General features: G+C 41.0%; 1 protein-coding gene across 1 annotated transcript in view; it reads right to left on the bottom strand.

Annotated features, from left to right (window-relative positions):
* The window catches only part of BEGAIN (brain enriched guanylate kinase associated), a 155,637-nt gene that overhangs the window by 79,661 nt on the left and 52,039 nt on the right, over positions 1–23,937 (bottom strand). The window lies entirely within an intron of this gene.

Genomic DNA, 23,937 nt, shown 5'->3' with positions numbered 1-23,937 from the left:
CACAAACCTGATGATAAAGTATTTGAGATTATCAAATTTTAAAATGACTTTTCGTTATGCCTTAGCATGATAAAGTAACTAATTTTCGTCTTCTTTCTACAGAGCTTCTCTTACCCCTCACTGATGTGACTGAGACTGACTCCAGTGCCAAGCGAGGTTCGAATTTCAGCATACTATTTTGATAGTCTGTGTTTCCTTGTCTTGTCCTAGAACATGCAGTATGTTACTCCAAATATTGTCTGTGGCTCATCTGACAATAATCACAGAGGATACTTACAGACCTATAGCCAATTTGAAAAAAAAATAAAAGGTGGATTTCTCAGTGAAACACGATTAACACTTCATTTCACTGTCTAGAGAACAAATAACAGCTCATCAGTTTTGGTGGCAGATGGTGATTGATCCACTGTGTCTGGAGTAGACTCATAGAGACTTCTTTGTCTATTTAAGAAATACTGTTATGAGAAAAGTAAACACGATGCCCCTTATGCTCCCCTCTCCGTATTTCATAGGTGAGTAAAATTTATAGCATCTGATACGTATACGTATATACGTACTACTCCTCAAAAACACTGCTCTTTTTATGATAGGTGTATTGGATTTGTGTGGCAAGGTTTTGGTAGCGGTGGGGGCCACAGGGGTGGCTTCTGTGAGAAGCTGCTAGAAGCTTCCCCTATGTCTGATAGAGCCAATGCCAGCCGGCTCCGAGAGAGACCCGCTGCTGGCCAACGCTGAGTCCATCAGTCATGGTGGTAGCGCCTCTGGGATAACATATCTAAGAAGGGGGGGGGAAACATGGCAACTGCAGCTGGAGAGAGGAGTGAGAACATGTGAGAGAAAGAACTCTGCAGACACCAAGGTCAGTGCAGAAGGAGGGGAGGAGGTGCTCCAGGCACCGGAGCAGAGATTCCCCTGCAGCCCCTGGTGAAGACCATGGTGAGGCAGGCTGTGCCCCTGCAGCACATGGAGGTCCACGGTGGAGCAGATATCCACCTGCAGCACATGAAAGACCCCACGCCAGAGCAGGTGGGTGCCCAAAAGAGACTGTGACCCCGTGGGAAGCCTGCGCTGGAGCAGGCTCCTGGCAGGACCTGTGGACCCGTGGAGAGAGAAGCCCATGCTGGAGCAGGTATGCTGGCAGGACTTGTGACCCTGCAGGGGTTCTGTTAAAGGGAGAAGGATTTTCTGTTGAGCAGGAAAGAATATGTCCTGGTCTGATTTTAGCTTAAACTCAGTGCTCTTTAAGACCTGAAGGGGATTTGAAAGTCACCCTTAAACTGGGTTGTGCTATTATGATTTCCGTACTTGCCCAATTTAGCCCTGTTTTACCCCAGTATGAAGAAGTTAAGCACAAGAACCGCTATTTTTGCTTCTATTAACACCATGCAGCTATTTTAAGGGCATGCTTTTATAAACACTAATAGCCCCAGATGAAACATTGACAGAGTAAGCTGGAAGAACCACAGGGACACCTTGGAACATACTGTCATGACTCTACCTCCACATCCTGTCCTCATTGAAGAGGCACGTGGCAGTGATGCTGATTTAGCATCACAGACTTGCAAGATGCTGTCAGCTGCGCTTGCTACCTACCTTCCTACCAGTTATGCCAATGTAGGTAACTGGCTGTCATCTCCATGGAACAAAGGTTGGAGCTAATAAAAATGTCAAACAATCCATTTTCTGTGAGGGGGTGGCAGTTCTATTCCTGGAGTTACCCAGAACTATCTATGACCACAGCATTAAATAATGTAAAACTGCTGCAGGGACTGCAACAATATATCTTAATGAATATTTAAAATATAATTCCCCAATTGAAAAACAGAGTCCTATGGAACCGTGCATTCCCCAGTTGAGGTAATCTGGAGGGACTGGACCAGTAGCTCCACAGTGTGGACACAGATGCTAACAGAGTATCTGGGAATGTAAGGAGGCTGGGAATGTCCATTGAGCAGAAAAGGGAGGAAGATGAGGACACCTGTTATCGGTGAAGTTAATACCTATTTTCTGACAGTATAGGAACACAGAGATGTTGCTCTGCCAGCTCAGTTTAATGCATTTTAGGAAAGGGTGTTTCACTGGCAAAAGGCCTGCTTAGGCACCTCTCTCTCTTTCTGACCAGGCACAAAAATCCACACTTTTTCCTCATCCCATTTCTCATCTTTTTTTGCCCCACTCTTCTAGTAAGCTCCTGCCATGGCTTATCTTCATCTCCAGCTTTGGCTATCTATGCAATCCCCATCTAATAAGTTTCTGGTATGGCCTCTGGCTCCTCTTGGTGCATCAGCTGCTGCAATGCTGAAGGTGAAAGACCACTTCCATGTCCCCTCTTGGGAAGCCAGACGCTACAATAAGCTTCATTTGACAGAAAGACTTGGGGAGGAAGTCTTGTTCAGTCTTGAAACTCTGGGATCAAGAACACAACTGAGATTGAACCTATGTGAGATTTAGTTGCCAAATTAACACGTCTCTGTTAAAGAGCTATGATTTTTTTTTTTGGATGCTTCATGAAGTGTGCAACTTTGAATGTTTATAAAATTGTTATAGCACAAATTCTTGACACGCTGGAAGGCTCATTGGAGTATTTTAGGTCCGAGCTCCAAAGCAGGCAAGTTGAGGGCTTCTTAACGAAAAAAATCATTAGCTATTTTTTTGCTATGAGTAAACCCACCTTTTTTCCTTATATTTTCATGAATGTCTAATGTGTTTTAATATAAAAATACGGCATGCAACATTCCAATTGATATAGTTAAAATTTTGTAAAGAGTTAAGCAATCTGTCAGTGGAAAATTTTGGGTGACCTCATCGATCAGTAATGCTACCAGGTCATCATATCTACCTTACCTAGCTATTTATCTACCTTTATTTATCAAACTATGTGGGCAGCCTTTTGTGGAGTAAATGTGTATGTACATACTTTAAATCCACTATTTTCAGAAAATGTATGTACTAAATAGTATATAAAGCCTTTAGAGTTAAACTTCCATGCTCAGACTATAAATCTGTGAATGAATAATTATTACTGTATTAGGCATGTTGACAGAGCAGTTGTGGTAGGATCAGAGCCACTTGCAATGTTTGATTTTGTTTGTTGATTCCTTCAAATACTTGTGTAGCCAAAACACAAATTATGTTTCATTCAGACACAAGGCAGTTGGTTCAATACAGGTGTATCAACAAAATGTAAGGATTTATGACTAAATGAATTAATGAACTTTGTGTTCTCAAAATGCTAAGACTCCATACCCTCTGTGAATAATGGCACAGGACATGACATCAGCTAATCAGTTTTACATAAATTTCTAATAATTAACAACTGCTTTAAGCTCTCAAAAGAATCCGTGGAAACAGACCGCATTTTTCCAAACTTTTGCTAACTTTATTGCATTAACTGGGTACTCTAGTTTGCATACAAATATTCCACCATTGGCTTGAATCCAGTTAGATATTACGACAAAATCCAAGACTGTGTGAAGCTTTGCAATCACTTCTCTTGGTATCACTGTGGCATTTTATTGTGGCTATATGACTTCATATTTTGTCAGCCTTTAAATGCATGAAATATACTAACTGATCGGAAATTTAACAGCTGGCTGAGTACAATTTTACTGATGATTACATTTGGGGGAAGAGAAACAGGTGCAGAAACACTCCCTCCTGCAACTACAGAAAAATATGATAGGAATTAGTCATTCAGTATCTGCATGGAAATAATCACAAATTGTTAATAATATTTCATTTTGAGTCTCATACTTGGGAAGCTGATCATCTGCATATTGTGAAAAGCTTTAGCTAGCTTTACTGCCTTGCAGCTTATAAACTATTGCTATAGAATAAAAACAGTCACACTTTTCAGGGTTATAGATCATCTTTGCAATATAATTCAATGACAGCTGATAGTTTGTATACCGCTTAAATGCATTTTGTTATTTCCTGTGGGAAGCAATAGCCATAAACACATTGTATAGGTGCCAAAATATACCTGTTATGTGTAGACATTTCCCATTGGAACTATACTTGCTTATATGTTTTATATGTCTCATGAAGTTTCAGTATTAGTAATGGCCCTCCAATGCTATCAATGACAACATCCAACAGCTTATCTGAGGCATTTATTTTGATGATGAGTTTTTGTATAATGGCAGAACTCAGTTTTCATGAGGAATGGTTTTCCACACACAAGAAAACAAATATCAGACTGACCTAAGGGCTGTCCTTTTCTCCATTTCCCTTGGGTTTTTTTCTTCAACTAGCTGAATAAGTGTTGTTTCTAATGTAATTAGGCCATCGTGAATCACTTCCCCCCTACTTTTTCTCTATCACAAATGCTTTGCTCCAGCATGTCATAAGCAGGTCCATTTTTCAACCTTTTTTATGGTTTGACTTCCGGCAATCTTTACAGAGCTCCATCTGCCCTCTGTGAGTGCACTTAACAAAGATTTGTTTCAACATGGAGAACATTATGGGGTAGCTGGCAGTAAGTATATGGCCAAGAAGACTTCTGTGTCTAGAAGTGAATTTTTATCGATCTTAATGAGACAAATTTGGAAAGATGTTTTGGTTTCCTAATAGGGAATATTAGGATGCTTAAGGTATCAGCTGCATAAATTAGTAAGACATTAAAAGCTAGCTTCTCAGTCCTTTATATCCAGTGTAACTCTTTTTTTCCCATTTTTCCACAGTCTTCCTTGGAGCCTCTAAGTTTGGGAGCTTTGGATAATCACTGACTCATTTTGTCATCTAGGAATGCACTAAGTAAGAGGACTTTTCTAAATATATGCATGTATTTACTGCAGACATCAACTGTGCTTGTATTTATATTTCATACTTTTTCCAAAATCTGCTATCGTGTTTTTAAGCAGGCATGTGAATGTGTGAAGAAAATCATACTGAATATAGAGTAGGATTAACTTTACTGAGAATAGCAGCTTTTTTGTGCTAAGACTGGTCTGTGCTTGCACGGTTCCAGCAATCCATGCCTTGTGCCTCCAGAGAATCTGAAAGAACTAATAATTGCAAGACATCCCTTTAAAATGGCACATTTTACATGGTAAGCAGAATAAAACTAACACTTAAGACTGAAATATATTCCTTTGACCCCAAAGAGATAGCCTAAATTATATGTAATATAACTTTCATTTGCTCACTGAATACATAGGCTAAAGATCTGCTTTCTAAGCAGCTCTAGTAAACTATCATGTGAGGTGTTTCAGCAAAAGAGGGAAGTGCTGGCATGCCGGAGAAAGGGCAGTGATGTCTCTCTGGAAACACTATGCAGAATCCCAGTCACCCATTTTCAAGAGAGGGATTCAGTCTCAAAGAGATGCACAGAAAAGGCTTTTTCTGAGCCTTAAGAGGCATCTTAGAAAACAAACTCAAAAGCAAAGCTGGTCTAGATCAGTCCAAAAAAAAGAAAGACTGAGCGAGGATATGGCTGCCATTTTAAACATAACGGGGGGGGGGGGGGGGGGGGGGGATATTATTTCCTCTAAAGAAAAGCAGTGGCTTAAGAAGAAAGTGAACAGAACTGATCATGATTACATTTTCTTCTGGAAATTAAAAGACTTCTAATGATGAAACAACATGATTCTGGAACAGCCTTCCAATAAGAGTAGCAGAGAAAAAATCACTTAGAAAATGGAGCATCTGGTTGCCTGTAACTACACATAACTGTTCCAAAATATGTCTTTTTTTCCTAAATTGCTTTTTCACAAAAAGGCTATTGTGAATAGATTTATTCTAATAATGGATCTCAGCCCTTCCAAATCTTACTCCCTTCAGTGTTGAGTGACATTCAAGTAAATTGGTGCTTGTGGGAGAACAGAACCAGGCACCAGCTCAGTACTGCCAATGATGGGAGTCAGAAAAGGAAGAAATCTCATGGAGAAAGCCAGTTCTACCTTTCAGAACCTGATGCAGCTAATGAATTTGTCATTTGATCTCTGCTAGTGATGCATTTATCAGTCCAAAACTTTCATTTGTTTACGACACAAGTGCACTGCAAGAGAGCAGTTGTATTTTCAATTGAGAATACTATGATTACAGAGATAACGTATAGAGAAACTCAGGAGATGCTTCCAGGCAGCTTAAAATCAATAGAAATGATGAGTATTTTGCATGTCTTCAGATTTTGCTTCTGGTTTGTCTGTATAACCCTTATCTTTTACCCCTGAAGAGCATGGGTGCTTTCATTGTGGATAGATGTCTATGTTCCTTTTGCTGAGAAAATTAAGCACCGAGTGATCTGCTTCAGAAATCTGCTCACTGGAGAATTGGTAAATATGCATGTAAACAACTGCCCTAGAGTATAATCTGAGCTATTTTCGTGTTATAGTTTGGTAGGTTAGAAGGAATTAATTAAAACCAGAGAGACTAGATTTCAGTTCAGAAATTGCTTTTCTTTTTCTGTCTGCTCAGAAACCCAGTCAAGTCCTCCTCTCCTGCCTGCCATCATAGATTTAGATTATTTTTGCTAAATTCTGCTCTTAGTGACTAAGTTATTAATCACTGACTGTACCTCTGATGAAATAATTCAGTGGAATTGCTTGGGCTGGTTGGCATGGAGTTTATCCCTTATGTAACCATACAGGTTCTCTCAGTCCATCTTCCACTCTGTGGGGCTATTTGAAACTGATTCTGTCTAGTTTTATGTGTCTTCCATTATAAAGGCCAGATTTTCTGTTGTCTTAGGGTATATTACATCCATTTTGAAGACACTTAGCTATGCCAAGCACTGTTACGCTGCACTCTCGGGTATGTCATATAAACACTGTTGTTCCCAATGTAGAGAAAATCAGCTCACTTCTCTGTCACTCGACTTCTTCTCCTACCCTTTTCCCTTCTCATCCATTTTAAAATATGAGTTCATTGAGGGAGAGGAAATCTTTTAGGATTTTGGGAGAGCAGCATACAGTATAATGAATCTTTATCTCAGGATGGAAGTTCAAACGATACAGTAAAGAGAAAATGAGAGGAAGATTCTGGTGGGGTTGCTTGAGTGGAGGGTCTTTTGGGAAATCAAGAAAAAGGCTAGAAAGAACAATATCTGAGGGATGGCAGTCATTGAGAGATATTAAAAACATCCCAATACTCTCAGATTTGCTTGGGGTTAAATTTCAGACTACCTAATGGGAATATTTGAAAATTATTTCATTATCCTGAATACCATTTTAAACCACAAAAATATCAATGAAAAGGTTGAATCCAGAATAACGCAGGAACCAGAGCAGGCTCAGAGGTAAACAAAATGCAGAATTTCACCACCCTGTGGGTGAGCGCTGCCCGGGGAGAGGGCAGCACTGGGATGAAGAAGCAGGCATGCTGCTCCTGCTTGTGCCAGAGCAAGGGGCCATGACTGCTGCTTCTGCAAGAGGGATGAGCAAGAGTTTTTAGCCTACTCACAGCATCCTTTCCTTTGGCTGTAACAGCGGCAGGTCTCTGGCAGAGGCAAAGCAGGTAGCTGCCCCAGAAACTGCATACTTTGTCTATGTCTAGAGCTGGCTCTGCAAATACCATTCCATTTATTTCAGGGCTTGAATCATATACTATACCTGGCACAAGGCCCATTCTATGCTTTGAAAGTGCTTTGGGGAAGAAGAAGTGTTGCAAAACAAAATTGCCAGGTGTGAGCAATCAGAGCACAATTAAATCTATTATGAATGGAATGAATTATCTCCTTAAAAAAAATATTAGCTGTTGTGGAACATGTCTCATTTAGCAATTAAAAAATGTATACGTTCAGGTGAGTCTTATTACTGCTTGGCTAACTCCTGTCATGTGCTTCTTCATACTTTCTTTTGCCAGAACTGGCTGTGTTGCAGAAAACAGACTCAGTCTTCATCCAGATGTACACCAGTGAGTCACGAGCATGAGATTGCTTTATTCAGTATAGACAATGTCAAACTATGATAACAGCAAACTAATGTATACTTTCAAAACTAGAGAGATAAAATGCAGAATGTATAATGGTGAGAATTCAATGACATGGAATACACCTTTTGAAGCGAGGGCATCAGGGATTAAAGGTGAGACAGGCTCTGAGGTATACTTGGCTGAAGTGCAGGTCCTGCTTTCAAGACATAAATACAGAAAGGAATACGGAAAGGTTATTCTCTCTAAGCAGTCTCACAGACACCTACATTTGGGATTCTGGAGTGCCCTGCGACAGACACTGAGCTGCCTCGGGCTGAGTGTCTGGGTTCCCCAGCACTGCTGTGACTCGTCTGTGGGGCAAGCAGTACAGGTCCATGGAGGAGCCTGACCCCTTCACAGTGCTTCAAATCCGCCTAACCCATAGGGATGGGCAATATGGAGTTAGCACAGAGCCCAGCAGGTGTGATCATCTTTTTTAAGGACATGATGGTGACCGTATATATCACACACTTTTGGTGATTTGAGCAAGGAGCACCGATTTGTTTCAATTTCAAAGACCTCAGTCCTGTTTCTAGTTTTTCTTGGGATATACCCTTGCTGGGTGGCTATCGGCACAGATTTCCATGCCTTCCATTGAAACCTGGAACTGGATAACCAGGAATACAAAGTCATGAAGCCTGCAAGAAAGAAAAAAAAAAATCAGCTCTGTAGCTCCTGTTTCCTTGACTATAATGTATTTCACTCTTTCTTCAGCTGTTTAAGGAATCAAGGCTCCTTATTCAGGTGGTCTGAAAGTCCCCTCTGGACCCAGGGATCTCTTCTTGAGACAATTAAGTGCTTCAGTGCCTGTATTTAGTGCCCAGAATATGATTTGGCTCAGATACCAGAAGAGCAAGCATGCATGACTTTAGGTGTAGTATGCTAATGATAACTATGCTGCGCAAATAATTGAAATTTTAATACATTCCTTTGGATTTGGCTGCCAAGTGCAACTGATGGCTAATTGGGCCTGAGGTTTGTAACAGTGTTAACTTGCTACAGTACAAACATGGAAACCAGAAGGTCTGATCTGGTAGCTGATCCCCTCAAACAAAACAGGAACATGTACAGGAAGCCAGGGAGGCAGAATTTCCAGTATAACAGTGGGGCCAAGACATGTGGAAATCTGGTTCCTACTTATTCAAGCTTTGCTGGACATAAGCAATTAGAATCAAATTCCCATCTCAGCCAAAGGATAGCATTGTAATACCTCCTTAATGAATAGTGAGACTCTGGGCCAGTCCTGAAGGAGTTGGAAGAGTATCATGTGGCCCATATAGCCAAATCTTTTAGGGATGCAGAGGTCGAGTGAGCCTGTTAATAGCAGACTGTACTCTCTTCACTCTCATGTGCTTCCGGATCCTCTAACTTTCCCACAGTCCCTGCTAAAAGGTGTCATCTCCTTTGCCAGAAATGTGCTACTGCTTAGTAGCTGAGTAATGGTTTTCTTCTCTTTGCAAAATATCAGCTTCAGGCTCCTGCCAGTTCCAGACCAGAGATTCAGCCTCTTGGCTCCTACAGGCGTAGAAGGTATTGGATTAAACCAGGCTACATTAAAAGGTTGTCTCTAGGTAAAATAACTACTTTGCTTGACTTTTGAACTGGGGCAACAGACACCACAACTCAGCTAATGAAAATGACAGAGGTTGGGTAGCACTTGGTTAGCAGGTAAGCAGTCCTCCCCCACCCCAATCAACTGGGTGGTCTTTGCAGAAGCTGGTGACTACTTAATAATGTTATAGTCTGCAAGGGACCCCTGGGAATGGGAGATGAGAGAGGAAGTGGTTGTGGGAGAAAGAAGCACTAAATAAGTTGGATGACCCTATGGCCATGTTTAAGGTAGCTCAGGTGTGAAAACAGTATGTCAATTATTAGATAGTTGATTCAGAACAGCTTGGGTTTTCTTTTTTCTGTGACATGTTCTCTTTGCTTTACAGAAAGAGAATTTAGGGAGCTGAAGGGCTACCTCCCCTCAGCTTTGTTGGTCTTGCTTGTACATTGCTTATTCATAACATTCCTGTGATTTCCTCTGCATAATGAGAACTGAGAGTATAAAATTAAGAGAGGTTTAACTTTCCCATGTCCTTGCATTGCCTATGTACAGCACAAGATCACAGAAAGGACTGAAATTTCTGTTCTGTCTGAGCAGTAGCTATTCTGCAGGAAGGGTGACAACCTTGACTATCACCAGAGGCTGCTCTGACTCACTGCTAACCACTGCACCATTGCAGCTGGTGAACATCCGAGCTCTTGGTATTAGAATTCAGAATTTTTTTACAAAATATTTTTCTCTGTTTCTCTGCCTCTGAGCATAGCTAAACAGTGCATCTTGTTAGTTATTTCAGCAGCTGCTAGTCACTTTCTCTCAATCTATCCATCCTCTTTTGGAAAGAAGCCGCACTCTTCCATTGTTACTGGAAGGCTTAGGCTTGATCCTGGCAGCTGTTTTACAGCTTTAGATGAGCAATCTTCTTGAATATTCACAGGAGTATCCAGTTAAGATCTTTATAGCTTGTTCTGACAGACTTTTTTCTTCCTGACTCTCTTCCTCCTTTGCAAAGTGTATTTCAGCATCATCTCTGAACTTCCTACCGGCAGCTACTTCTTTGCTGAGAAGTGACATCCTTTCACGGTCTAACGCCCAGTGTCTTGTTCCTGTCTTGTTTTCATGTAATCTACTTCTAACAGCTCCAGACATCTTGGCAGGAGGGATGAAGCATACTCACTATCTGTACTTCTTGGCCTTTTTCTGATAAGAGTTAGAGTTCCTCTGCTCCCTATGGACCCTTGAATGAACAAAATGGAAGGGGAATGCAACATTCTACTCTCTTCCTCCCTTGCTGTGTTCAAGTGCAACAAGAATGGCAGTTCCTGCACTTCTGGAAATACAGGCATGCTAAGCTGTTCAGATAGAAAGTGGGTGGAAGGGTATGGGCCCAGCCCTATCTTCTGCCTGCATCACTGGCCAACATCTGGGGGAGTTCCATGGGAGTCTAGCAATGAAGCTCCACAATTTATTTTTCATAGGATGTGTCTTAAAGGCACATTTTGATACTTTAGGATTAATTCCTGCCCTGGTGAACTTAATATGGAAAAGTCAGTGGGAATTTGGGGTTGAGTTTGTTCTCTGATTTCGTGTGAGTTCTCTGGCCAGACCTGTGGCCAAAGTTAACACTTAACACTTGTATCTCATGATATGACAAGAGCTTTATGCTCTTAGGTGATTGTCTGCTAATAGATTATGTATTTATACTCTGACAGAGCCATGAGTTGCTACTTTCTAATTCCTGAAGACTAATCCAGGTAGATGTTCAGCTCTATCACCTCATATTAATCAGACCTGAGTTAGCAACAAACCCCACATATTAGAATGTTCTGATATTTGGCCCCTTTTCATTGCTTTTCTTTCTCAACATATTCCAGAAACATTTCAACCAAACCATTTGTCTTTGACAATTAGACTGAGATAAGGTTACAAAAATGGGAAACTGAGGGAGAAAAAGGAAAACTTTAACATTAGCCAGTGATGCGTTCAGTTAGCTGTGCACATTTCTGGTTTATAGCATGCGTTAAAAAAAATTAGTACATTGAGTATCAGTAGTAAGTGTGGGAATAGCTCGCTAAAACCAATGTGGATTTTACACACCTTGTAGAAAGTTGTGTGACCATTTCAACCTTTGCTAAATACTTCATTAAACATTATGGAAAAGAAAAATTTTATTTCCATTTGTAAGGGTTTTACATCTTGGTGTGAAAAGGCCTTTCATTTCAGACAAGTCTTGCTCTCTGACTAACTCCTATGGGTAGGGTAAAAGTATTAATAGATTTTTCTGTCTTCACCTCACTGATGTTCAATCTCAGGTTCTTTCCAACTCTGTACTTTTTTAGAGGACAGTAATTTGCTGAAGGAATTCTTAGCAAGTTGATGTCAATCTGATTACAATTAACAATATGTTCCATTTCCATTTCCCTCCTTCAAAAGAGGTTGAATGATGGCAGTACAAGTCAGAAAAAGGATTTAAAATAAGCCAAGGTCTCTCTAGATTTCTAGAAATACAAGGTTCATTCTTTTATGGTAGGCAGCAGTTTTTTTGTATGTATCCCAAATCTTTTCTGTTCATTTGGACCTGACAAAGTAAATGAGTAATAAAAGTGAAACAGGAAAGGTAGATGCAAAGAAAATGCAATTGTCTGGATTTATTGAGCCCACTTGATGATGTTGAATTTTTTTTTCTTATTTTTATAGCCATTCATTCTGCTCAGGCCTGCTAGTATATGTCAAACACCACATAAATGAATAAAGAAACAAACCTTTCTTATGTGTTAATGGAAATGATGTACTCTAAAATTAGTGTGTCTACTGTGGCACAGAATAATAGATACTGAACAACTTGTTCTCTTCTCTGTAAATTGAATTTAAATATAACAGCTTTTAGTTAAAATGGACAGTCCCACTAATTCAGAAGGTGGAAACACCTGGGTAGCCCCACTAAAGACAAATAAGGAGCAGGCAGGTGAACCACCACAAGTACTGGGGAGGTAGAACATAGGTTAAATGTGTTGGGGTATGCTCCCAGCAGCACACATGGTAACCAAATCATCAGACTCTGGTGGTAGCAATGGTCTATAGGAGTGCTTTGCTGGGAGGCTTTGACTTGCAGGTTACCTGGTGCAGGTGGGCTGTGGTGACTGACCCCAAGGAAAGGATGCTCACCCCCTGTATTGCCTTCCTCTAGCATTTTCTGAGGTCCGTCTGAAAAGTTCTTGAGAGATACCACTAGGATTTGGGAAGGCTGCAGAAAGAGGCGTCTGACACGCAGCTCCTGAGAAGGCTATCGGCAGCTTACATGGTGTGCTGCTCCAGATGAACTGCGATGGGGAAAGGTCTGAGAAATCCCCATTTGGAGAGCCCCGACTGAAGCAGAAAGGTTAAAGGATGGGAGACAAGACATGGAGACAGAAAAAGAGCACACGCCCTTTCTCCAACAATTTGCTAGGTATTTGTGCCTCCTTGTATACCACAGCTGAGGTGTTTGTTGCCTGGGGCAGCTGTAGCCTCACCTGCCCTCTGCAATGTGGGAAAGCAGCAGTGAGTGAGCTCTGTCAGTCACTCCATGTCTCCTAAAGCAGGCACCTCTACCCTCGTGGAGCCTGACACAATCAGTAAAATCTAAACCCAAGGTCCCCTGCAGAGAAACCTTAGGCTGAACCCTCAACTTACAGGACTGATGTTATTGAACTTACAGCAACTTGTACCAGGTAAGCTTTTGGCTAATGATATTTCATGCTGTCTTAAAAATAAGGAATATGTTACGGCTTTCGGTTTTGTTTCTCATCCTGTTTATTTAGTGTAAGTGAGAGTACTTAGAAAAATCTGAGGTAGTGATATTTTAAGTATCTGTAGTCTTGGAACAATAACTCTACAGAGCTACACAGGCATCGTTGGTGTGAAATACTGCATTATGCTAATTTAGATGAAAAGTTGTATTTGAATTTGGGTGCTTAATGTTAGGGCCATGTGCAGAACCTTGTTTAAAATCTGTGCTTTTGATACTGAAGTGTTGATGGCAGATAGAAAATATTTCTCTTGTGATAGATGTCAGACATGAAGGTTTTAATCAAGTAATGTCCTTTGCTGGACTCCCCCCTCCCCCCCTGGCCCCAGTTTATGTGCTTTTTTTCACTCTTCATGGAAGCTATGATTGTGTCACAAGGTCAGCGAGGAAACCTCTGTATTTAACAAGACAGATGCAGTATTGGTGTTTCTCTCCTGTGGCCCTGAAGCACTTTGGGTCTATGTAAATGCTAAATGAGCTAAATGAAACTCTTTCAGATACACACTGTAGCAAACAGGCTGCAAACACAGTCTTTGGGCCAAATTAGCACTGTTGTGTTGGCTAGTGAATGAGTACATTGCTGCGATTAAAAATGAATACAGTATGGTGTGTGTAGCTGTTTTTCAGACATAGGAGTAGCTTATAATCACTAAGAGGCAAATTATGTCTGTTTCTGCATGACAGTATAGCAGAGTATGCTTCATTCTTTTATTTCGTGGACCGCATAAAATATCACAGGCAGTATTTGCAGAATGCAAGAGGGGTGCTTCATTTTCCCAGTCTCCACCATCTTGGTGAACATAAGGCTTTGAAATTCCAGAACTAATGCAAGGAAGGCAAATATTAGGACCCCAAATTATAAGCACCTTCTGACCTGTTGTTTGACATGAATGAGGCACAGTTATAGATGTGTAATGGACACTGAATAGTGAATTACTTCGGTACTGCTGTCGGTGCGAAAGGTAAATGGATATTGCCGTAATCTCCCTCTCCCTCATTGTTAACGGTAAAGAAGGGTCATGCTTGAAGGTATATCAGATCTGCCTTTTATTGTGTAGTGTGAATAGACTGTGGGCTATATAGTTTATCTCCCTCCATGCTAGATTATCTGCCATCCAACGCTGTTCAGCCACTGCACTTTATCCCTTTTTCTCTTCCTTCAGCTTCTCACCTAATCAAATCTCACAGACAATCTAAACAGAAAACAAGGCACAAAGAAACAGTTAAAGAAGGTTTGACAAATTTTATGGTAATACAAGACTGAAATAAGTACTTTGGGCCACAGGGATGTGTTCCCTGCTAGCATGTTCTATAATCCACTTGACTGATCAGGATTTTTCTTAAAATTAATTTAGTTTTAGTCTTTAGACTCATTTTTATGGTTACAAATAGTCTTTCAACTGCAAGACTAAACCTATGCCTGCTCAGTTCATGCTTATTTGTTTTTATACCTGCGCTGCCCTGTAACTTAAAGCATTCGTCTCCCTCTCTGCTCATTCATAACTTTTGTCTACTTATAAGGAACAAGAAGGGGGGAGGGGGGGATGAGGAGGCAGCCAGAAAAATTACTTGGGAATAAGTGAGGTTTAATGAGTCAACTCCAGGTAGTTGAGGTGTTTGGTGAATTTGGAGAATGGCCTTTTCTTCTCCTTTGTCCTCCTGCTAGTGTTGGCTTAAGTCGGTTATATCCACTGATTTGTGAGATTTGGCTCTGTGAAAAAGGAATCGCAGAAATCCAATGAGGGAAATGTAAGGACAACCTGCAAGAGCACCCTGACACCTCATGGGGTGAGGTTAGAGGGGACTGAGCAGGTCAGGACAGGGTGCTGGGGGGAAGGGGCTGACCAGGTGTTGTGTGAGGGTGAAGATCACTTCTGCTCTATTTCTGTGTTTCTGCTCTAGAGAGACTGATCTATTTGTACTCTGGATGTTTGCTGTTGTAACTAAAGCAGTTTCATAATTTTAATAAGGATCAGATAGCTATTTTGGTAGTTTTTAAAAGGGCTTGCTGATTGCTGTGGTTGGCACCCTGTTTCCCATGTTCTCCAAATGAAAGTGTAAATGTTTGTTTACTGCTCCAAACTTCAGAGCACCTTTATCGCCACAGTTACAATGCAATGAGGTTTTTAAAGGCATCCTCTCTCCTGGTAAAGATGAGAGTACTGAGCCAAAGAGACCCATGCCCAAAGTCCAGTGTCAGAGCCAGGGTGGGAGCTAAGATCTTCCTGCCCCTGAATTCTCCGTGCAATGCTGATGTGCCCCTTTCCCCAGGTGTGGTGGCACAGGGAGGTGGCAGTGAAATGAAAAGGGTTTCCTCAGAAATCATTCCTCTTATGCAGGGCACATGTTACTGTTTAACAAGGCTGCGTGCTCCCCCAGAAGAGAAGAATCCATCCCTTGGCTTAAACCAAGGCACTTCCAAGGAAGAAGCCTGCTCTATGGCAGAAACATATGTGTTGTAAATGTCAAATCACTGGAAGATTTCTAGTTTGCTGTGTCGTTTGTAGCACAGGCTACAACTATTTTTCATTCAAGTAATACATCTTGGCTGGGGAGCTGATAAGGAAAGTCTGAGATTTATTTATTTATTTTCTACCTTGCAGATACTTTCTGTGTGACTTAATCCCTTCCAGTCCTAAGGAAAAGCTTTGATATTCTCATGAGCTACACAAAATAATCTCAAATAAATTTTTGGTGTTGTGACCTTCTTTGTTAGCGTTCAGTTCTCTGCCTTCAGCAGTCAAGTGAAGTCCTCCGGGAGGTTCAAAATTCTGGCAGTGGATGGCTGTACATATTTGCTCAGAGCAGTCCCATTGACTGCTGGACTCAGTGACACAACTCTCCTTCCCATCAGTGCCTGTGATTATTATTTTTTCAGGCTGCTCTCTGATCTTCATTATGGCTTGTTTTTAATAGTACACTCGGTCCTCTGGCAGGTGTTTTTATAGTGCTACAACCAAATAACCTTCTTTCCTCTTGTAGGCTGAATCCAGTACTGGGGTGTTCAGACTGAAAATGTTGTTCAACTTTGCATGTTGGGGAAACAGCATTTTTGTGAGGTCACAGCGTGAACAGGAATCTTAATTAAACAAAATTCAAACTAAAGACTTATTTCAGTCTGCTTTGGAAGCCATAGGCTGGCTGGGGTTATGGGATCTTGGCCAGGGATTTTTAAGATTTCCTCACAATACTAAATCAATATGGGTTACTGTAAGATCTTTTTAGGAAGAGATTGAAGCCTCTGGCTGTCCAAATAGGTGCTTCTTATAAACTGAAATTCATATGAAAAACTTATGGTGAGAAGAGGGTAGGAAGGCACAGTGATGGACAGGCTGATTACACTATACTGGAAGACCTATTGATTGGGCAGTGCATCGAGTTCAGCATGTTTAATCATTTTCCACTTTGCGCAGGCTGCTTTATAGCCCTGAGTTGGCACGGCTCTTGCCTGCACATGTGGGTAACAGAATAAAAGCAAAGGGCTCTGAGGGATTCTTGAACTTGAAAAAACATCATGTACTACAAGTAATAATCTGTTCTGGGTAGGTGTGTAGTGCTTGGTAGCGGGTTTTTTATTGTTACTTGATTTTGCAGCATCAGGCACTTAAAAACTGTGCCTGGAACCACACCATTCACATCCCTGTTGTAAAACATGACTGTTGTCTATCTATTAGTAGTAATGGCAGTGCCTTAGCAGTGCTAGCAGAGGTGATTGGAAAAGGTGTCTGTGTTAATATGAAGAATGCCACTGTTCAGTTCCAAGCAAAAAACAATTTTATACAACCACGTGCCACACATCAATTAATTTTCTCCCTAGCTCCAAGCTGTAGCTAATCTATGTATTTGCAGCATGCCTATTACTGCAACATTTAGGCACTTTCAGATTTGGTGTTTAGAAGTGTTTGATGTTTATTTAACTAATTGGAGAAAATACAGGCTATCCACTTTAATAAATAAAAGAGCAAAAATTAATCGAAAGGTAACCACATTATTCTGAAGCAGTAGATCAACTAAGTTTAAATGGAGTTCCACACTAAGATTAATTATGCTCTGTGCTTCCTGTTGAGTAATTATGTTCAATAAAAATCATTCCGTACAATTCAGTGCAAGATGCCATTTCAGCAAGTATTTAGTAATGTGTAATGGGCTGAGATGCACACCCTGATGTGTTTTATACAAGAGACTTCCACAAGTCTGTTCCATTTAGTCTCTGAGAAAGGACTTCTGCATGTTCAGGGGAAATGTGGGGCCTGGCTTACTGGGCTCTTTGGGAACAGTGATAGAACAAATGTGCCCAGCAGCAGTGCTTTTCTGGCAGCTGGAAAAGCACTTCTTCCTGGGCAGTGGCTCTCAAAGGGGAGGGTTTTTTCCTCTCTCATGTAAGTGCATCCTGAGGAAGTGAGTGTGCTTAACGACTGGGGAACATGCTGGGATCAGACTGGGAGAGATAGTGGTGTCAGGGATGGGACAGGACAGTTCTTGTGAGGCACCACGGTGAGCAGGAGTAAGGAGAATTTTTGACTTTCAGAATCTTCTCGGGCATTTACTGTCGTGATGGTTTCCTACCCTTGGTTGGCGTAGAGTAGGGTGCTCTCCAAACTGTCTGGCTGGAGCAGCCTCCTCTCTGAGGCTCCAAGTTTGTTCCTGTCATCTGTTGCCTACTCTGTTCCTTGCTATTTTCTCTAAAGCCCCTCAGATCTAGTCCCCAGATGAGAAAGCAGCCCTTAAATTGGGTGAGATAATACATCCCATTATCTTGGACAAATGCTGACTCCCATGCTCCATCTAGTTATCTTAAGCACCTTCTTTCCCACAACTGCAGTTGTAGGGGCACTCTCTTGACATTTTCCCTCAAGGGACAGGTATTGGATCAAGAAAAGATTCATGAAGATTTTTCTAAATATTTCTAAATGTATCACCCTTTAATTAGTTAGCATAAGATGGATGAAAGGGTCGCCAAGCAGTGGAACAGGCTGCTCAGGGAAGTGGCTGAGTCACCATCCCTGGAGGTATTTGAAAGACGTAGATGTGGTGTTTAGGCACATGGTTTAGTGGTGGACTTGGCAGTGTTAGGTTTATGGCTGGGCTCGATCTTAAGGATCTTTTCCAACCTAAATGATTCTATGAAAATACCATGTACATGCATTTGCTCCCCTCCCTTTGGTTTCCTACTATTTGAGAAAAGATTTTTCTGAGACCTTTCCTTTCCTTCATTCAATTCATCCTAATTACGAACACTCTCTCGGGGCCAGACAAGCTCTTTGTTTGCTGACACCTCATGCCATGAAAGGGTGCTGCCCAAAGTATTCATCTGACCTTCCTGCTGCTTTTTGCTTTGACTCTGCTCCGAACAACAACTGGGCAGTGGTTTTGGCCAGCAAACCACTGGCCAAAAAGTGGTCTTTTCTCCCTGCAAATCTTCAGTTGCTGTGATGCTCAGTGAAAAGTGCAATAAAGTATTAGGAGTCCTGCCAGAATACATCTAAACAGACTGCATTCAATTGTGTTATAACTTTTGTATAATTGCGTTTGTTAAGCAACCCATATTCTGATGTCTCAAGTGATTAAAGCTTTTCGATACATGTTTTGGTACGTACTTACCAGGTTTATACTCTGGCTCTTGGCTATATCCTTACATTGTATTGACTTCAATAGAGCTCTAGTTACATTGCCAATGATGTCAGACTTTTGGCTCTTTGTCTTTACAACGATGAGGGGCAATTTCATCAGGTAAAACAGCACACCGTATTTCATGCATGAGCATAAGGATACACAGAAATCTAATCTAGTATGTGCAGACATGGAATCAGTCACCTAACCAACCGAGGCTACAAGCACAAATATGATGTGTAGATGTACATGTGAGAAGTGACTGTGTGTGTTCACGTCAGCCTACCTCTGCCCACAACTTAAACTTTCTAAAGGAAAATAGAAAACTTCTTACAGTCATTTCTGAATAGAAACACTTTGTCTCTTTTTGGGAAACACTTTCCTTTAAATGAAATAGAGTTGCAAAACCACATAATTATAACTGATTGAGCTTGATGTTTATCAGAAATTACTCTGCTGGATGGTACCTTTCATAGTGGGGAGGGGGGAAGTGAATACTTATGTCCTTAAATTGAACCATGTAAGACAAAAAACTACTGAAATGAAATACATCTATGGCTGATACAGATGTTGCCCTTCAAACTCCAATTCCCTTCAATGGTAATGACAGTGTACACAGGACCTGGACTGGGGGTATGTATAGAATAAATTAGGCTGGAAGGTGCTTCTGGAGGACATGTGGTCCAAACTCTTGTTCAAAGCAGATTCAGTCGTATCAGGATGCTTAGGGCCTTGTCCAGTCAAAGTTTGAATATCTTCAAGGATGGTGATTTCAGAACCTCTCTATGCAGTCTACATCACCCTTCCTCTTCCCTATGGTCTAGTCTCAGTCCGTTGCCAAGGGCAGAATTAAACCTGACCAAAATGCACACTGAAAAAAAAAAAAATTCTATTTAAAGAAAAACAAAACCAGTGGTCCCACAAATTTTTCCAATAACTGTTAGGAACATCACTAGTGAAAACTGGTGAAGGGAGGAGAGGGTTTGATAACAAAACACTGAATGTGTTAGAGAATTTTGGACTTCAGGACTGCTTTTCAATATCAAGTGGAAAGTTTTGTCAGACTAATTCTTGCTTAGCCTTAAGAGTAGACATGCCCAGCCTATGACTAACTGAGCAGACTCAACCTTCCATAGCTGGTTTTTAGCTTGCTTCTCTGCTTTCTCCTCTGACAGTTTGAATAGTTTCAGTCAGGCTTGCAGCTCCTTTTCCCTACTGAGGAGAAGGTAGCAACTTTCCTATCATGGGACCCCCATGCAATCCTCCCATTGCGTGACAGAGGTAGTTGCTGGGATCCAGCTATGCAGGCATGGATGGGAGCGCTACTGGAATGCGATCAGAAAAAAAAACCCTGTATGCTTGTCTCTTCAGTGCCTTCAAGAGACTCTGGCTGCTGCATAGTGAAAGGTAGACATCCCTACTTTTTCAGTTAATGTAAAATTTCTTCATTGAAATCAAAATAGATACACTGGATTAAGGAGGAAGCATACTGTAGCATGCAGCAGATGATCCAGTTTTGTTCTTGTGCTTTAGTATCAGCACTGGTGTGCCTGCAGGAATGGTCGAGAAGACAGTATTTCTCCCAGTCGTGTGCTTTGTAGCTAACTCTTCTCAGTGCAGCTGCAATGTTTATTCATTCTCATTCCAAACTTGTCTCCTTCGATATCTTTTTAATTGGATGCATGACACCTTCTCTGCTAGAGCAAAATGCCACAAGCAGACAAGGTACTCACTTGTGAGGAAAAGCAGCCTGATCTGCAAATCACTTTCTTCAATGCCACATAGGTATTTTTCTTTTTTTTCTTTTTCCTTTTCTCCTTCTCTCAGTTGGAAAGATAAGGCTTACTGCTGACATTGCAGAGTGCAAGCAATATTTTTAGGAAGAACTTTTTAAAGTGCATTTTAGAAAGATTCCAGTAGCAGTTAAAAATGGATGTGTGTATAAGCACATGTATGTATTTACAATGTACCCAAGCCTGATGCTTGAATAGATGCAGAGCTGGGACAGTTTCCCTCTTGGAAACCACAAGAAGCTAGGGATGTCTGTCTGGAAGCCACAGATAAGGAAGGAAGGTGAGTGCCTTAGAAAGCAGAGCTGAAAGCTGCAACTACAGAAAGAGGACTTGAAGTGCAAGGTTCCTGTTGCTGAACCCCAGGGCCAGGTGCTCTCATGGGCTGCCTGATGGCTATTAACTTGGAACTGTCATCCGTAGGCTCTTAGATGCTAGGCTAGGAGAGCTGCAGTAGCTGAGCTTATTCATGTAAGTGCTGAATGTTTTGTTTTAAATTACATGCTTAAAATGTCCATTTGTTCCCATTTGAATATACTCCATTCAAACTTGCCAAGATTTATGTTCTAAAATGGGAACTGATGTCCCATTCTTTACAATCACTGTATCAGCACTCGAATAGTCTTGCTACCCAGCTGGAGAGTCCTTTGAACAATCAGAGCACCTAAATATGGGAGTTCCATATCAAGACCGCAGTTTATAATGCAGAACTTAAAGTCTAAACAGTACTTCTGAGAATGGGAGCCAAAGATACAAGGATCAACAAAAGTCAAAGTAAAATGCCCTATTTCTTTCCAAGTCAAAGCAAGCATATAACTTCAAATGTAAATAACTATACAGAAAGTACTGCGATACTATTTTTATCTAATGAAGACTGAAGTAACTCATGAGGTTTTAATGATGTAGCATCAAATAGCAAATATTAACTCATTATGCAATGACTGTCCTGCAGATCTGAATCTTCCTCTGGTGTAGTAATAACCAATAACCTCCCATGTTCTACCTGCACCTGCTATATTTGAATTAGATAACCACTTTATGGAGGTGCCTCATAGTTTTTTATATGCTTAATTCATGTTGTCCTTTTAGGCTGGGAAAGAGCTCTCCATCATCCCTGTTTTACAGATGAAAACTGAGGCCTGAAAATGTTAAAGGTCAGATCCAGTCATTTGAATCTTGAATCCCCTCTGAAATGTTTGCAGTATGTATTTGCATTTTGGTTGTTGTTGAGAGGTAAAGTAAATGTCTTAAACTTACCTGTTTCAAGAATTTTCCTGCAAAGATGTTTCGAGCTTGGGTACAAAGTTCCCTCTTACTAAACAGCCCTCTTGGTTTCTTTAACCTTTGCCTTTCAGACCTGTAAGGAGGAGTCTGTGTGGTGTGCCATACGGCATCGGCACTTTTCTGCCAACAGCTGCTGCTGTGCTCCTGCTTCTCCTGCCTGGGCACAGCATGCATTACCCTCAGTGACTGGGCAGCAAAAATGCCTCAGGTTTTCCCACGTGGCAGAAGACTCTCTTTGCTTTGTTACATCCCTCTAAATGCCTCCTCTAGTGGTCCGTGCAAGAAGAAAAGGATCTGAAAGTCTCTTTGATTGATATCTCAATCTGTCTTTTGATTTCTCCTGCTGCCTGTTTCACTTAGATTCTGTCACTAATAATTTGCTTTTAAATGTAATAGATAAGCTTCCAAACCATCTATCTCCTCTTTTAACCACAACTTCTTTCAGTGCATTAATGACTGAAAAGTTACATTTTCATTTAATGTGAATTTGCAAAGAAACCTTTAGATAATAGGCAGCTCTAATATTCTGACATTGTTGAATCTGTTAGAAGAATAAATCAGAAGAAAATTCTCCTACTGCTGCCTGCACAAAATGGGGAGAAGGATAGGGCAGAGACCCCAATACTGTGATGCTACAGCAGTTACCATAAGCTGAAAAGGGCATAGAAATGGTAGTTAGAGTTGGACTCCTCACTGAAGCTGAGAGATGTCAGGAAGGGGGCAGGGGGGGAAACTTGCTTTTGAAACTGAAGTCATGTTAATTGCCTTCATCTCACACTACATTTTTTATTCCTTATTGGTTGACTTTTTTTTTAATGCACAGGAAAACATCAGAATAAGTCAAAGACATTATCTGTAGAAACTGTAGTAACTATTTTGATCTGAATGCAGTTGAGTCTGCTCACACTGGTGGTTGATTTAGCTCTTAGAACTACTGCTAGTAGTATTTTGCTCACAAGAATGTGTGCAGTGATGCTTATCCAGTATCCCTAAGTGATGTTAAGAGCCCATTTATGTGCAATGAGTAGCACTGGTTTTGTGGGGATTATTTATACTTGGGGACAAGTTAAGAACAAGTCTGAGTATCTGGATCCTTCCTCATGGTCTATGCTACCATGCTGTGGAGAGGAAATAGTGATGGGGAGAAAACAGTCACAAATGAGTTTTGAAACAATTTGTGAAACAGGGAAGAAGCAGCCAGTGCCTTGAGAGTTTTGATTTGGCTGAGGGATGTTCTCCTTTGGAACTTGTCCTTGCTTCTTGCTGAATGAAATTCCTCATTTTGGAAATGGTTGTTCTGCACCTGGAGTAAGAACTTTGTTATCTTGCTCTATGTTCTCTGCCCTCTTTGTCTTAAGGCAAATAACTTGCAGGCACTCCCCTGGCTTTGACAGAAGCCCCTCAAAGAACTTGAAGAATCACAGAAACATTAAGGTTGGAAAAGACCTTTAAAAACATCAAGTCCAACCATCAACGCAACACCACCATGCCCACTAACCCATGTCCTGAAGTGCCACGTCTACACGTTTTTTTGAACAGTCACGTAACCATTCTCAGTTTTGCCTTTAAGAAGGCAATATTGCTTGCAGGAGCCACAGAGGGTTTCTGAGACTTGGTTGACATCTAGAAGTGCAAATGTTCCTTTGTTGGCCAAACAAACCTACACAGTGCAGAGGCAGAAAGTAATGCTTTCAGATTTCTCTCTCTCTTTCCCCTGTGCTTTTGCTCTTTGTTCAAGGAAGGATAGGCAAAAAAGGCATGCTTTGTATTTCCTTTACATTACAACTCCAATACAACATTTACAATTTTAATGCTTTACATGCTGATCTAGTGTTTTGGGTTTATTTTTTTTATGTGACTGATATTCAAGTACTTTAATGATTACTTGCATCACTCTCATTATGCAGGTAAACAATGTATCTACCTTTACAGTGCAGATAATGCTGTACAGCTGACGAGGCTCCAGAATAATTAGTAACTTGACCTTCCTGTCTGATTCACATTTA

Source organism: Gavia stellata, chromosome 7, assembly GCF_030936135.1.
Source record: "Gavia stellata isolate bGavSte3 chromosome 7, bGavSte3.hap2, whole genome shotgun sequence".
Classification (NCBI taxonomy): domain Eukaryota; kingdom Metazoa; phylum Chordata; class Aves; order Gaviiformes; family Gaviidae; genus Gavia; species Gavia stellata.
Note: the sequence above shows the minus strand (reverse complement) of the source record. Positions and strands in the feature narration are given on the sequence as shown.